This window comes from Myodes glareolus, chromosome 5 (genome assembly GCF_982192425.1).
Source record: "Myodes glareolus chromosome 5, mMyoGla1.1, whole genome shotgun sequence".
NCBI lineage: Eukaryota > Metazoa > Chordata > Mammalia > Rodentia > Cricetidae > Myodes > Myodes glareolus.
In genome coordinates, this window is record NC_142030.1 from 94,018,236 (window position 1) to 94,035,500 (window position 17,265).

General features: G+C 39.6%; 1 pseudogene; it reads right to left on the reverse strand.

Moving 5' to 3' along the window:
• Window positions 1-2,146: 2,146 nt before the first annotated feature.
• On the reverse strand, window positions 2,147-16,996 carry LOC146894998 (large ribosomal subunit protein eL24 pseudogene; annotated as a pseudogene).
• Window positions 16,997-17,265: the final 269 nt, after the last annotated feature.

Sequence of the window (17,265 nt, forward strand, 5' to 3'; positions counted from 1 at the left end):
TAGTCTCACCTCTTAAAGATCCTAGTATCTTCCAGCAGCATCATGGACTAGGAACCATGCTTTGACACCCAGACCTTCAGGGAAAACTTATATAAACCATTATAACATGTTGAAACTTTTCATACCATTTTCTTATGTGGTTGGCACTTATTTTTTATGATATTATTTATGATAGTGAAAACTCCTGATGACATAAGGATTCTTCATTTTGTTCCTGATTCACAGCAAACATTTTAATATTTCACTACAATATATCAAAATTTCTGTTTTCAAAGACTTTGTGCCATGTGTTTTGTTGATTTCTTGCTGCATAACAAAACGTTTTACACATTAATGTCTTAAAACAACAATGGGTATGAGAACATCTTTAGGTGTGATTCTGGTCTGAGTTCCATAGTGTTGAAATCACAGCATCAGCTAAAGCTGTGCTCTTGTGAAAGGTCTCTTGGAGATGAATTACTGGCTATCAAACTGGCTCACACTATGGTTGAAGGTTGATGTTGATGTTGGACTTTGGGCAGTCTTCTCATCTTTCCCATAAGCTTCTAATAAGATTGTTTGCATATACTTACAGCACAATACCAATCTTCACCAGACCCAGAAAGACAATTATCACATGAACTCACTCTTAAGCGGTTTTTAAATATAAAGCAAAGAAAACCAGCCTACAAATCACAATCCCACAGAACCTAAACAACAATGATGACCCTAAGAGAGACATACATAGATCTAATCTACATGGGAATAGAAAAAGACAAGATTTCCTGAGTAAATTGGGAGCATGGGGACCTTGGGAGAGGGTTGAAGGAGAGGGGAACAGAGAAAAATGTAGCGCTCAATAAAAATCAATTAAAAAAATGTTTTGTATGTTCATCTTGACTCACATCTTTTGCCTGCATATATTCCTGCATGCCAGAAGAGGGCACCAGATCTCATTATAGATTGCTGTGAGCCACCATGTGGTTGCAGGGAATTGAACTCAGGACCTCTGGAAGAGTGACCAGTGCTCTTAACCTCTGAGCCATCTCCCCAGCTCCTTGGCTTACATCTTTTATTTCTACAATAGTGTGAGTGTACAGATCGACCTGACACAGTGTGAGAGACAATGAATAAAACGTAGGGGAAGCTGCTTTCTTCTGAGCTCCTGAACTGAGATCCAGAAAACTGAGGTTTTATAGAATGAAGTCACCCTTACTAGGAGCTAGAAAATCAAACTGATTATAGCAACAGAGCAGTTTTCCAAGAAATAGGGAGTTGAAAGCAGCCAATTGTAAGATGCCCAGCCAACTGGGGCCAGCAATATAAAGTCTCTTCTACTTCAACCTTATTGGAAAACAATTTCTGAGTGACTCATGGACTTTTTATTCATTATTCCTGCTTTGCAAAACTTTTCTATGAAAATGACTTCAAGGATACTCTTAAGTAAAATAATGGATTAATTCAAGAAAGAAGGAAACTTGGGATCTGAGTTACAATGGTGATCTTAGTAGTAACAATGGCAATTTGAGTGACCAGGTCCACCAATTTTCAAGAGTTCTACAATATCTCTGTAAAAGTTCCAAAGAGTAGATAGCATGGATTAAGAAAGAGAATGAGGAGCTCCATGAATTTGGTAAGAGGTAAAAAAAAAAAAGTCTTATGTATGTAATCTGTATTCATGAGACACTAGGCTGGATTTATGCCATATAAAATAAGGGAGAATGTGATCGAGACACTGCAAGGTAGGGAAATTGATGAGACAGGATCTTCCAAATATTGACTACAGCAAAAGGAGTCTACCTTTAGTCAGTTGAGGAAAGGAAACATTTACTGCCCTGGATGTATACTGGAGAGTATAATCAAATATGCTTCTTGGCCAAAGTGGAGTACATTGAAAATAACTTCGGCATGCAGAGGGAAGAGGAGAGAGAAGTGTTAGTACTGATAAAAAGGGGTCAAATAAATAATTGTTAAAGGCAGAAGTTTCTCTATGCACTTAAATTTCAAATATAGCAGAATATCTAAGAAAAAGCAAATATAAAAACGAGGTAAAAGAACTATGCAACTTTCAATATTATCTCATATCATGTAAGTAATCTATTCCATATTTTCTTTTATTTTTTTAGAGTTAGTATTAGATCTTTATGCAAAACTCTGATCTACAAAGTTAGTGTTTGACCTTCACAGGCTTCACAATCTTTTATTTAGGTGCTGCTTTGTAGGGGCCTTGTCATTGCTGTCTTCTTGGATGCTGGCTTAGCCTTTTTTTTTTTTTTTTTTGTTGCTTCCTTGGCAACCCTGGTGGCCTGCTTTCGCAACTTCTGGTTTCTGATTGTGATGGCCCGCTGGAATTTGACTGCATGGCAAGTTCTTTTCTCTTAAATTTCTCCCAACTGCTCTCTTTTGTGTTTTCTTCGGTAGAGGCAGTGTAGTTTATCTGCCGAGGATTCCTTTTGGAAAGGAATGCGAAACCGCATTTTGCATTAGGAAATTGGAAAACCTTCCCGTTGTTCCTCATGTAGTGCCGCTCATGTCCAGGGTAGATTTTATGCCCGCTGAAACTACACAGCTCGATCTTCGTAGTGAGAGCTGCCACCTGACTGGAGGAAAGATGGCGAAAAGCTCTTTCCCATATTTTCAAAAGTAACTAAATCAATAAACACAGCTTTTTCTGGTTTGCCTAGTGTCACTGTGATAAGACGCTGACCAAAAGCAACTTGTGGAGGAAGGGCCTTATTTCATCTTGCAGGTGACAGTCCATCAGTGGGGGAAGTCAAGGCAGGAACTCAAGGCACGGATCTGGAGGCAGGAACTGATGCAGAGGCTATAGAAGACTACTTCATGATCTGCTTGTGTGGCTTGCCCAGCTTGCTTCTCTACATCACCTAGGACAGTGTGTTCTCTACCTTCCTAATGCTGAGCCCCTTTAATATAGTTCCTCAGCTTGTAGTCAGCCCACTCATGAAATTATTCTTAATGCTACCTCATAACCGTAATTTTTCTACTGTTAAGTGTAAATATTTTTGGAGATAGATGTTTGCCAAAGGGGTCACAACCCACAGGTTGAGAACCGCTGACCTTGGATCTCCTGCCCAGAAGTTGTACCACCAGCGGTAAGATGGTCCTCCCACACCAATCGTTAGTCAAGAAAATGCCCCCATAGCCTTTCCAGCAGGCCTTTCCGATGGTGGTAATTCCTCAACAGAGGTTCACCTTTCCTAAGTGGCTCTAATTTGTATTATGATGATAAAAACTAACCTGCACACAATAAGAAAATATTTTCTTGAATTATGGGGATAGTCATTTGCTTATGTAAAGCAGAGGAAATGGGTCAAGATATCCCATGTGTCTGTAGCCTGTCACTCGCTCTCATCTCGACAGAACTACCTACGTGTTCAGACTATCCACTGCTTATAGATAAACACCAGAGCTTCTCTGCATCCCCGTGTTTACATTGTTTCTTACATGAGCTTCTCAGAATCTCATTCTTCAAAGACAAACTTGAATGGTCTGTCTCATCAAGGCTTTTGGAATCAGTAATGAGCAAGGTCCTGCTGGTCACAAGGAGGGTCACAAGCAACCCTTGATGAGTGTCTGAGTGACAGATACCAACACCACAGACAAGTCAAATATGAAACTGAGAGAAAAATCCTGGTAATTTGATCTATTTCCAGAATAAAGACAACTAGAAATATCACGAACATGTTCCAAAGTGACTAGCTAAAGCCCAAAACACTGTAATGGCGGGTGCACTGACCTCATCGACAGCCAGGTGTTTTTGGGACAGTATGACAGCATACCACTACCTGGGGTAGGCTGACTTTTGTACATGGATCTATTTACAAGCACAGGATTTGTCAATGGCCAGAATGTGGATGGTGTCTGTAGAGAGTTTCAGCTTTTCTGGTGAAACTAACCTTATTGGCGATGCAAATTCGTGATCTGTGGCTTAGCCCTCTTTAACAAGCCACAGCCAAGTGAGGCACTGATGTTTCAGGGGTCATCGGCATGGCATAGGCTTTGACAAAAACTACGTGCCTGTCACAGGAAGGCATCCATGTTTGTTTGGATGTTATGATTTCCTATTACTTTTACTACCATGAGAAGTTCTTGATAGCCTTCCGCATTACTCCTGAAATCTGTGTTCATGAATGCCTTCCTTGGGGTAGACAGGGCAGGACATCATTTGCCCTCCAGCCTCCAGGAATCAGCACGTTTTAACGTATGTAGCATACATCACAGAACGTCTTAGTTGCTGTATGAAAGGGATTGAGAGTCATTTCACCAGAGAGGCTCCGTCAGCACACACAGAGACTGGGGGCAGGTCCGTTAGCATCTCGGAGGACCAAGGGCTACAACAGGTTTAAGTGAATAAAGCCACAATGTACCTTTCACAAAACTGCTTGGAGTGAAAATCAATTCTGTATTTGAATTGAATTCAAATAAATCTATCTGTACATCTGCACTCCACACAGAAGCCTATGGTTTCTACTGACTCCTTGGAAGAAAGTCCTATTTAAACTTTTCCCCAGAGATATTCACACCTACCATTTATCATGAACTGCAAAGTCCAGCCTAAGAGATTTAGAGGATTTTTTTTTTTAGATTCAAAAGTCACAAATATTGATCTTCTGTTTTCCCAGGTTCTATACAGGTACAATTACTAAAATTTTAAATCTATAAGTTTACTCATTGTCTTTAGAGGTGGCTTAAATAAATTGGTAATAATATATAAAATGTAGTGTCAGATTAATCAATGTCAAAGAGGCCAGCACACCCAATATTAAGTTTTGTGTACATCTGGGTTTTCCATATATTGATGGAATAAAGACTATTTTAAGGAAAATCGAGGCAGGTAAGAAATTAGAATTATTATTCAGTGTTAAAATAATTTTTATTTTCTCTGCATCTTAGGATGGAACATGATGGTGATTGTCAGTTGTCATGTTTGACAGGCACAGTGCAGATGAAAGGTTGATGAACTTAAAGTAGTCTACACAAAATCACAGTCCCTTGAGATATGAGCATAAGCAAGACATGTCATGAGGGGTAAAACACAAGTTTATAGGAGCTGACTGCTATTCTTTAAGAATGGATCTATTTGCTTCTCTAGCTTCGACAAAAACTTTCTTATTCCTTGTTTAAAGAACAAAACAAGACAAATGATTCGTTTTATTATTTATATTTTATTTATGTGTATGTATGTATGTATGTTTGTATGTATGTATGTATGTAATGTGAGGGTGTGTTTGGAAGTCAGAGGAAAAATTGTGGATGTTGATTTTTTCTTTCCCATGTGGATCTTGGGACTGTGCTCATACACTTAGGCTTGGTGAAAAGCACCAATATCCACTCACTGAAGCATCTTCTTAGCCACTTTTTGATTATTTTAAAAGTTAGTATAGAAAGTAGGGAGCTTCCTTTTTTAATTTGTTTTGTCTTGTTTTTTTGAGACAGAGTTTCTCTGTGTAACCACCCAGGCTGTCCTGGAACTCACTCTATAGACCAGGCTGACCTTTCAGCTCATGGACATCTGCCTGCCTCTGTCTGCTGAGTGCTGACATTAAAGTCGTGTGCCACCATTTCCCTACTCATTATAGTACTTTTTTTTTTTTGGTCTTTAGAGACAGAGTTTCTCTGTAGCCTGAATATAGAATGAAGCAGGAATATTATAGATCACTTTTCCTGATGAACATAGAGTGAGTTATTCTTTTGTTGGGTGGAACCTGGTAGACTGACTACACTCCAGTGGCTGTTCCCACACCCAATAGGCAGCAGTGGTAAAAATGGGTTATTAAAAATAAAAGACTTCAAGTTGGGTGTTAGAGAATTCGGTGGGTCTATAGGAAATTAGGAAAAAGATTGCAGGGTGAACTTGTCATGCAGAATATAGTGCATGACAATTTTAAATTATATATATATATATATATATATATATATATATATATATATATATATATATATATGAAGATTATACACCATGATCAAATTAGATTCATTCCAGGGATATGAGTTTGGTTCTTCACACTAAAATCAACAAGTGTGAGTTATTACATGAATAGCCTTAAAAATAAAAATCACACAGTCATCTCAATTGATGCAGAAGAGCCTTCAACAAAGTTCAATGTCCTTTGATGGGGAAAGCACCAAAGAAACCAGGAACAGAAGGGGCATACCTCAGCACAATAAAGACTGAGTCTGATAAAACTGTAGCCAAAAAACATCGTAAATGGGGAAAAGCCCAAAGTGTTGTCTCTAAAGCCTGGAGTGAGGCAAGCTGTTTCCTCTCTTCTTATTCAATCACAGATAACAAGATCTTATACTTGAAGGACTCTAAAAACATTGCCAGAAAATTCTCAGACCTGATAAACACTTGTAACAATGTAGCAGGACATAATAACAACATACAAAACCAACAAGTTCTGTATGCTAATAATGAATGAATCAAGAAAGAAATCAGAGGGTAAAATCCCATGCACAGTAGCTTGAACAATATCTAGGGATAAAGCTAACCAAAGAGGTGTGGTACCTCTGCAGAGCAACCCCAAAATGCTAAAGAAAGAAATTGAAGAAGACACTTAAAGATGAAAACTTCTTCAGGTCACACTAGGCAGAATTAATGTTATGAAAAAGGCTACAGTAATGAAAGCAAGCTACAGACTTCTGTGTAACTCCCACGAAAATCACAATGACATTCTTCACAGAATCAGAAAAATAAAATAATCTTTAAATTACTAAGGATGAACGAAGGCTTTGAATTCTTAAAGCAACCCTCATCAGTGGAGGTACCACAATACCCAATCTCAAATTATGCGGCACAGTGGAAAAAGCAAAACAAAACAGCATGTTACTGGCACAGAAGCGCATATGTAGATTAATGGAATGAAGACTCTGAAACAACCGTTCACAGCTGCAACCACTTCATTTTGACAAATCTGAAAGAAATATCCGTTGGAGAAGAGACAGTCTCTTTAACAGACGGTGCTAGTGAAACTGGATTTCCATACACAGAAGAATGAAACTACACCCATGTCTCTTACCCTATATGAGACTCTATTAAAATGGTTCAAAGACTTAATGTTCGGCCTGGAACTATGAGACTTGTAGAGGAAAACGTATACAAAATACTTTCGAATAGAGGGCCATCAGAGGGGTGAGTTTGATTCGGGCCTGCGGCAGGGGCCCTGTGAGGAGGAGCTCGGACTTTCCCCGACCCCATAGACTCCCAGGTCACTCTGCACTGCTGGCTCCACCCTGCTAGCTCCCCCGCCAGCCATCCCAGCTTCCATCCAGAGGGCCATCGGAGGGGTGAGTTTGCTTCGGGCCCGCGGCAGGGGCCCTGCGAGGAGGAGCTCTGACTTCCCCGACCCCATAGACTCCCAGGTCACTCTGCACTGCTGGTTCCACCCTGCTAAGCTCTCCCGCCTGCCATCCCAGCTTCCATCCAGGTACAAATTCCTATATTTCTCCCTTCCCACTGGGGCCATAAAATTTCCCCAGCTCAGCTGCCTTGCACGCTGGGCCTGCTCTGTAGGCGCATCCCAGAAAGAGGGAGTGCCTGTGCTTCAATAGCCTGCCTGAGGAAAGGTAGGCATTCTATCAGTGAATTCCCTGCCCAACAAGGGAACCTGACCCGCTACCAGAAGTTCCAATAGAGAGCATTTGAACGAAGAGATGGGCAGACGCCAAGGCAAGACCTCCTCCAACAATCTGAAAAACAACATGAAAACACCAGATCCCAACGACCCTACAACAGAAGGACATGAACACCCTAACCCAGAAGAAGTGGAAAAAAGTGCCATTATGAAAGCAATAGAGTCCCTTAAACAGGATATGAATAACTCCTTTAAAGAATTGGATGAGAAGTATAACAAAAAGTTTGAAGAAATGAGTATAGAAATGGATGAGAAATATAACAAAAAGTTTGAAGAAATAAGTAAATCCGTGAATGATACCCTGAGAAACCAAGAAAAAAACAATCAAACAAGTAAAGGAAACAGTCCAAGAATTGAAAACTGAAATGGAGGCAATGAAGAAAGCACAAAACGAGAACTGGCTGGATATGGAAAACCTAGGTAAACGAACGGAGACTACAGAATCAAGCATAACCAATAGAATACAAGAGATAGAAGAACGAATCTCAGATTCTGAAGATACCATAGAGAAAATAAATGCTCTGGTCAAAGAAAACGGCAAATCCAACAAACTCTCTTCACAAAACATTCAGGAAATCTGGGACATAATAAAAAAAACCAAATCTAAGAATAATAGGGATTGAAGAAGGAGAAGAACTGCAGATCAAAGGCCCAGAAAATATAGTTAACAAAATTATAGAAGAAAACTTTCCCAATCTAAAGAACGATATTCCTATGAAGGTTCAAGAAGCATACAGAACACCGAATAGACTGGATCAAAAAAAAAAAAGTCCCCTCGCGATATAATAATCAAAACACAAAACATTCAGATTAAAGAAAGAATATTAAGAGCTGCAAAGGAAAAAGGTCAAGTGACTTATAAAGGTAAACCTATCAGGCTTACACCAGACTTCTCTATGGAAACCATGAAAGCCAGAAGATCCTGGATAGAGGTACTGCAGAAACTAAGAGACCATGGATGCAAACCCAGACTACTATACCCAGCCAAGCTATCATTCACTATCAACGGAGAAAACAAAATATTCCAGGATAAAAATAAATTTAAACAATTCGTAGCCACAAATCCAGCCTTACAGAAAGTAATAGAAGGAAAATCGCAACCCAAGGAATCCAACATTGCCATCACAGCCTACAATAACCCAGACATCTAGCGACCCTTCACAACCACAACTCAAAGAAGAGAAACACACAAACTCTACTACACACACACACACAAAAATAATAAACGGAATCAACAACCACTGGCCATTAATATCACTTAATATTAATGGACTCAACTCACCTATTAAAAGGCACAAACTTAGAGACTGGATAAGAATACAGGATCCAACATTCTGTTGTTTACAAGAAACACACCTCAACCACAAAGATAGACATCTACTCAGAGTAAAGGGGTGGGAAAAGGTTTTCCAAGCAAATGGACCTAAGAAACAAGCTGGTGTGTCCATTCTAATATCTAACAAAATTGACTTCAAACTAAAATCAATCAGAAGAGATGGAGATGGACATTTCATACTCATAACAGGAACAATTAATCAGGATGAAGTCTCAATCCTGAATAACTACGCCCCTAATATAAAAGCACCCACTTATGTAAAAGAAAAACTTTTAGAACTCAAGGCAGTCATCAAACCACACACACTAATAGTAGGAGACTTCAACACACCTCTCTCACCAATGGACAGATCAATCAAACAGAAACTCAACAGAGAAATAAGAGAATTGCTAGAGGTAATGAATCAAATGGACTTAACAGATATCTATAGAACATTCTACCCCAAAAGGAAAGAATATACCTTCTTCTCTGCAGGTCATGGAACCTTCTCGAAAATTGACCACATACTCGGTAACAAAGCAAACATCCACAGATACAAAAAAATATTAGTAATCACCTGTGTCTTGTTGGATCACCACGGAATAAAGTTAGAATTCAATAACAATTCGAATACCAGAAAGCCTACAAACACGTGGAAGTTGAACAGTCAACTACTGAATCATCCTTGGGTCAAGGAAGAAATAAAGAAAGAAATTAAAGTCTTCCTTGAATTTAATGAAAATAAAGACACAACATGCTCAAACCTATGGTACACAATGAAAGCAGTTCTAAGAGGAAAGTTCATAGCACTAAGTGCCCAATTAAAGAAAACGGAGAAAGCATATATTGGAGTCTTAACAGCACACCTAAAAGTTCTGGAAAAAAAAGAAGCAGACTCTCCCAGGAGGAGTAGAAGATTGAAAATAATCAAACTGAGGACTGAAATCAACAAAATAGAAACACAGAAAAGAATTCAAAAAATCAACGAAACAAGAAGTTGGTTCTTGGAGAAAATCAAGATTGACAAACCCCTAGCCAAACTAATCAAACGGCAGAGAGAGAACACTCAAATTAATAAGATCAGAAATGAAAAGGGGGACATAACAACAGACACAGAGGAAATTCAGAGAATCATTAGATCTTACTACGAGAGTTTATATGCCACAAAGTTGGAAAATGTACAAGAAATGGATTGGTTTTTAGATAAATACCATTTACCAAAGTTAAATCAAGACCAAGTGAACAATCTAAATAGACCTTCGCGAAAAATTAGAAGCTGTTATTAAAAACCTCCCCACCAAAAAAAGCCCAGGACCAGATGGTTTCAATGCAGAATTCTATCAGAACTTCCAGGAAGAGCTAATACCTATACTCCTTAATGTATTTCACAATATAGAAACAGAAGAATCATTGCCAAACTCTTTTTATGAAGCTACAGTTACCCTGATACCAAAACCACACAAAGACACAACCAAGAAAGAGAATTACAGACCAATCTCACTCATGAACATTGATGCTAAAATACTCAATAAAATACTGGCAGACCGAATCCAAGAATACATTAGAAAAATTATCCATTATGATCAAGCGGGCTTCATCCCAGAGATGCAGGGCTGGTTCAACATACGCAAATCTATCAATGTAATCCATCATATAAATAAACTGAAAGAAAAAAACCATATGATCATTTCATTGGATGCTGAAAAAGCATTTGACAAAATTCAACACCCCTTTATGATAAAGGTGTTGGAGAGATTGGGTATACGAGGATCATACCTAAATATAATACAAACAATATATAGTAAGCCGACAGCTAACATCAAATTGAATGGAGAGAAACTCAAAGCCATTCCACTAAAATCAGGAACACGACAAGGCTGTCCACTCATACCTCATCAATATAGTGCTTGAAGTTCTAGCAATAGCAATAAGACAACATAAGGGGATCAAGGGGATTCGAATTGGAAAGGATGAAGTTAAGCTTTCGTTATTTGCAGACGATATGATAGTGTACATAAGCGACCCCAAAAACTCTACCAAAGAACTTCTACAATTGATAAACACCTTTAGTAATGTGGCAGGATACAAGATCAACTGCAAAAAATCGGTTGCCCTCCTATACACAAAGGATAAAGAAGCAGAGAGGGAAATCAGAGAAACATCACTTTCATGATAGCCACAAATAGCATAAAATATCTTGGCGTAACTCTAACCAAGGAAGTGAAAGACCTATTTGACAAGAACTTTAAGTCCTTGAAGAAAGAAATTGAGGAGGATACCAGAAAATGGAAAGACCTCCCCTGCTCTTGGATTGGGAGAATCAACATAGTAAAAATGGCAATTCTACCAAAAGCAATCTATAGATTCAACGCAATTCCCATCAAAATTCCATCAAACTTCTTCACAGAACTTGAGAGAACAATAATCAAGTTTACATGGCAAAACAAAAAACCCAGGATAGCCAAAACAATCTTATACAATAAAGAAACTTCTGGAGGCATTACCATCCCTGACTTCAAACTCTATTACAGAGCAACAGTATTGAAAACAGCTTGGTATTGGCATAACAACAGAGAAGTCGACCTATGGAATCAAATAGAAGACCCGGGTATTAACACACAAACGTATGAACACCTGATTTTTGACAAGGGAGCTAAAGGTATACAATGGAAGAAGGAAAGCATCTTTAACAAACGGTGCTGGCATAACTGGATGTCAACCTGTAGAAGAATGAAAATAGATCCATATCTATCACCATGCACAAAACTCAGGTCCAAATGGATTAAAGACATCAACATTAATCCAACCACTTTGAACCTGATAGAAGAGAAAGTGGGAAGTAGTCTACAAGATATAGGCACAGGAGACCAGTTCCTAAGCAGAACCCCAGGAGCGCAGACAATAAGAGAAGCAATGAATAAATGGGACCTACTGAAACTGAGAAGCTTCTGTAAAGCAAAGGACACTGTCAGTAAGACCAAAAGGCTACCTTCCGACTGGGAGAAGATCTTCACAAACCCCTCATCAGACAAAGGTCTAATCTCCAAAATATACAAAGAACTCAAGAAACTAGGCACTAAAACTCTAATTAACCCAATTAAAAAATGGGGTACTGAACTTAACAGAGAATTCACAACAGATGAACTTCGAATGGCCAGAAGACACTTAAGGTCATGCTCAACCTCCTTAGCGATCAGGGAAATGCAAATCAAAACCACTTTGAGATACCATCTTACACCTGTCAGAATAGCTAAAGTCAAAAACACCAACGATAGCCTATGCTGGAGAGGATGTGGGGTGAGGGGAACACTCATCCATTGTTGGTGGGAATGCAAACTCGTGCAGCCACTGTGGAAATCAGTGTGGTGGTTTCTCAGGAAACTGGGAGTCAACCTCCCTCAGGACCCAGCAATTCCACTCTTGGGAATATACCCTAAAGATTCCCTAACATACTACAAAAGCATGTGTTCTACTTTGTTCATAGCAGCACTATTTGTAATAGCCAGAACCTGGAAACAGCCTAGGTGCCCCTCAATAGAAGAATGGTTAAAAAAGGTGTGGAACATATACACATTAGAGTTTTACTCAGCGGTAAAAAAACAATGACATCTTGAATTTTGCATGCAAATGGATGGAAATAGAAAACGCTTTACTGAGTGAGGTAAGCCAGACCCAAAAAGAGGAACACGGTATGTATTCACTCATAAGTGGATTCTAACCATAATTAAAGGACATTGAGCCTATAATTCATGATCCTAGAGAAGCTAAATAAGGTGAACCTGATGAAAATCATGTAGCTATCTGCCTGGAGATTGCAAATAGACAAGAGTCCCGGGTAACCTCGGGTGCATGGGGGCGGGAGGGTTGTTGGAAGGGGAGAGGGTTAGAGAGAAGGGAGTAGGGGAGGAATGGGGAAAGCTAGGTGGACTGGGATGGGGGGAGGGAGGAAGGATGGATATGAGATCAGGGAAGAATATATTTCAACTAAGGGAGTCATTTTAGGGTTTACAGGAGACTTGATTATAAATGGGATCCCAGGTCCAAGGAGATCCCCAGATTGTTCTCTGGACAGAAGAGAGGGTGCCTGAAACAGCCTAGGCTCATAACCATACTGATGAATATTTTGCTTATCACCATAGAACCTTCATCTGGCGATGGATGGAGATAGAGACAGAGACCCACATTGGAACACTGGTCTTAACTCCCTAGGTCCAAACGAGAAACAGAGGAAAGAGAACGTGAGCAAAGAAGGCAAGATCAGAGAGAATCTTCATCCCACGATGGATGGCGATACAGACGGAGACCCACATTGGAACATCGGACTGAGCCCCCCAAGGTCCAAATGAGGATCAGAAGGAGGAAGAAAATGAAATAGGAAATCAGGACTGCGAGGGATGCTATCACCCACTGATACAAAGGGACTGATCTAATGAGAGTTAACCAAGGCCACTTGGACTGGGACTGAACTAGGACGCAATCCAACCAGATTCTCTGAATGTGGCCGGATTCTCTGAATGTGGCTGGCCCGGAGTCTTTCTGAAAAGCCATTGAAAATGGCACTGGGACTTGTTTCCTCTGCATATACTGGATTTTGCGGATCCAGTCCGTCTGGACACTCACCTTCCTGGACCTGGAGGGAGGCGGGAGGAACTTGAACTTCCCACTGGGCAGGAAACCCTGACTGCTCTTAGGGATGGAGAGGGAGGAGGAGAGGGAGTGGGGGGCGTGGGACGGTGGTGGGAGGAGGGGCGGAAATGAAAACTTTTATAATTTAATAAAATTACTAAAAAAAAAATACTTCCGAATAGAGACATTGACGAGGATTTTCTGAATGGGATTCCATTCAAAAATAATCTTGAAAGTTGCCAAATGGGATTGCATGAAGCTAAGACACTTTTGCACAGAAAAGAACACAATCACTATTCAAGAGGTAGCCTGCAGAATGCATGTATGTGTGGGGGCGGGAGGTTGTGGTGCCAGCAGCACATCAAGCAGTTGTTATTATCTTGTGGATATAAAATATTGCAAAGAAAACACCAAACCCCACAACATAGGCAGTCAGTAAATAAGCTAATGAGCCGAACAGGTAGTCCTCAGAAGGGACAAACAAATGGTCAGTAAAAATGGGAAAGTGTTTGTTACCCTTAGCTCTTAGAGAAAATGCAAATTAACTGTCTTGGTTAGTCTGAGGAAGCCCAGCAGATTTTATTTTTTTTTTTTAGGATTTTAAAAATTGATTTTATTGAGCTCTACATTTTTCTCTGCTGCCTTTCCTTCCTTTTCCCTCCCCTCCCCTTCAACCCTCCCATGATCCCCATGTTCCCAATTTACTCAGGAGATCTTGTCTTTTGCTACTTCCCATGTAGATTAGATCTACATGATCTAATTAGATTATGTCTGCCTACAGACATAATCTACATGATCTAATTAGATTATGTATGTCTCTCTTAGGGGCCTCATTGTTGTCTAGGTTCTCTGGGTTTATGATTTGTAGGCTGGTTTTCTTTGCTTTATGCCTAAAATCTACATTGAGTGAGCACATATGATATTTGTCTTTCTGGGTTACCTCACTCAGTACAATGTTTTCTAGATCTATCCACTTGCCAGGCAGAACTTCTATCAGCAAGAAAACAAATAACAACTGTTGATGAAGATGCGTGGGAAAGGGGAACCTTTCCCCTAGTTATCCCGATTAGTTGTAGGCATGCCAACCGTGTCAGATCCTACTGCTGAAACCAGCATGGTGGCTCCTTAAAAATCTCAAAGTGCGACTATGACACTGAAGTATGCATCTATAAAAATCTTAAGTCAACATATCATGGGGATTCTTGCTTGTTTATGTTAGTGTTGTACTAATAACAATATTCAGAAAATGGAGGAGCCCAGATATCCATCAGCAGACAAGGATAGAGATAACAAGGTGCACATTCACAATGTGCCTATAAAGAAAACCGAACTTCTGTTTGTCATCAAGAAAACTTCTTTTTGCAACAGACAGAGACTATGACAGAAAACCACAATCAATTAAAATGCAAAGTTGCACAGCCAAGTCCTCAGTGGAGCTATCTACAAGATGCTCCAGCACCTAACACTCAGGGAACACTGCAGAAAGATTGTAAGAACCAGAGGATCAGGGAGTTTGCAATGAGATTGTGTCTCTTAGTAATGCAAGGGGCCATACCCATAAAGTTTCAGCAACATGACTTCCCAAATATGAACTGAACAAGGATGACACCAACGGACATGCCTAAGTACATGGGGAAAAGCCCAAGGGGTGCAGCCCTACACGAAGAACCGCAGGCAACTAAGGGAAGCTGGGAATGGGAGAGATGGTCTTCTCCAGGGAAGGTCACGTCAATTGGTTATTCAGCGCCAAATGATTATACCTGAAAACATACATACAAATAACATTATGTGGACTCAAGGGGTTATAGTTAGGAATATATATATATATATATATATATATATATACATATATATATGTATATGTATATACAAACAAATAAATGCAAACAATAACAGTAAAAAAAAGGAGGCTGTGAATTTGAAGGAGAATTGAGTAGATTATATGGGAAGGTTCAGAGGGAGAAAAAGGGCGGGAGAAAAGTTGTAGCTAAATAAAAGCTCAAAAATAAGCAGCAACAAGAAAAATAAAGTGAAAGCAAATGCAGGGACATGACCAAAACTGAAAATCATCTGCTAAGCAAAGTAAGCTATGCTCAGAATGACAAATAATGCATGGTTCCTTTCATATACAAAACCTACATTTAAAATGATGTATAACTCTGTGTCTTTGTGCATGTGGTGTGTGTGTGTGTGGTGTGTTTGGAGTTCATGAAATTAGAAGAGGAATCATGAGAAGGGAGAAAAGATCTTAAGGGAGGTGTTAGGAACTAGAGTGGGAACTCAAATTCAAGTAATAAAAAAGTATAAGACTACCTAGGGAAGAAAGGACAATATTCTGGGGGGAGGGCTCAGAGTATAAGGAGAGGATGTGGAGGAGGGGAATAAAGTATAACAAGTTGTAATGACAAATACGTGTAAGGATGCTATAATGAAACCCTTTACCTCAGCATTAACCTAAAAACCAGTTTTAAGAAGAAACACATCAAATCCATGTGTGTCCTCTTGTTAGCATACCTGCACAATACACATTTATATAAATATGTGTAATTTTTGAAATGTTACAGTCATAAATGCTTTTTTCTTTTTACCTTGACCTTGTCTTACATTTTGAAATTACTTTTATTCATGTGTATGTGTGTACATCTGTGTGAGCGTATGCCACATGAGCACAGGTGCCCAGCATGCCGGAAGAGGGCATTGGATATTTTGTGTCTGGAGTGGGTACTGGGAACTGAACTAGGATTCTCTGTAATAGCAGCAAGTGCTCTTACTCACTCAGTTGTCCCTCCAGCCTCTGGTTTTTAAAAAATAATGCTAGGTATAAAACTCAAGGCCTACAGGCCTGCTAGACAAGTTCTTTACTATGGCGCTAACCCTAAAATGTTCTTAAATTATTTTTAGGATAATGACTTTGTATCCATCTGACTTCAATTAGTAACTGCAGTTTCCCCTCACTATTTAGTCCCCATTTGTTTATGACTCCGCAATTTCTCATGATCTCCTTTCTGTTGCTCTAAATTAATGTTCTCTTGCTACCTTTGACATTGTTTCCCCCTCTGATATAACACAAGTTAGAGTCATCCCAGAAGAAGGAACTTCACTTGAGGCATTGCCTACATCAGGTTGGTCTGTAGGTAAGTCTGTGAAGGCATTTTCTTGATTAATGGTTGATGCGGGATGGACCAGCCCTCTGTGGGTGATTCTTGGACAGTTGGTGGTGCTTGATTGTCTAAGGAAGGCAGCTGAGCAAGCCAGGAGTAGGAAACCAGCAAGCAACATTCTTCCATGATCTCTGCTTCAGTTCCTGCCCTCAGGTTCCTGCCTGAAGTATAAGCCATAAGCCAAAGAAACCCTTTACCTTCAAGTTGGCTTTGCTCAGTGTTGTATCAATGCAAACTAGGTTGGATACTAAAGTGGTCATGTTGCACACTTGTTAAGTAAGAGGTGCTATGAGGGTGTGGTAGCAGAAAACAAGGGGAGAAAGAAACCATGCCTTCCCACTTTAATTGAGTCTCAATAAAAATGTTTGCATGTAATTCATTTATGGAGGATGAGTGGTTACCTGCACAAGCATCCCTTTACTGCCTCCCTTGTGTTTTAAATATGTAGTAGATCGATAGCTTTGGGAGAGAGATATTTGGAGATTTGAGAAATAAATTGAAGTTGATGTTTTTATGAACAGAAAATGAG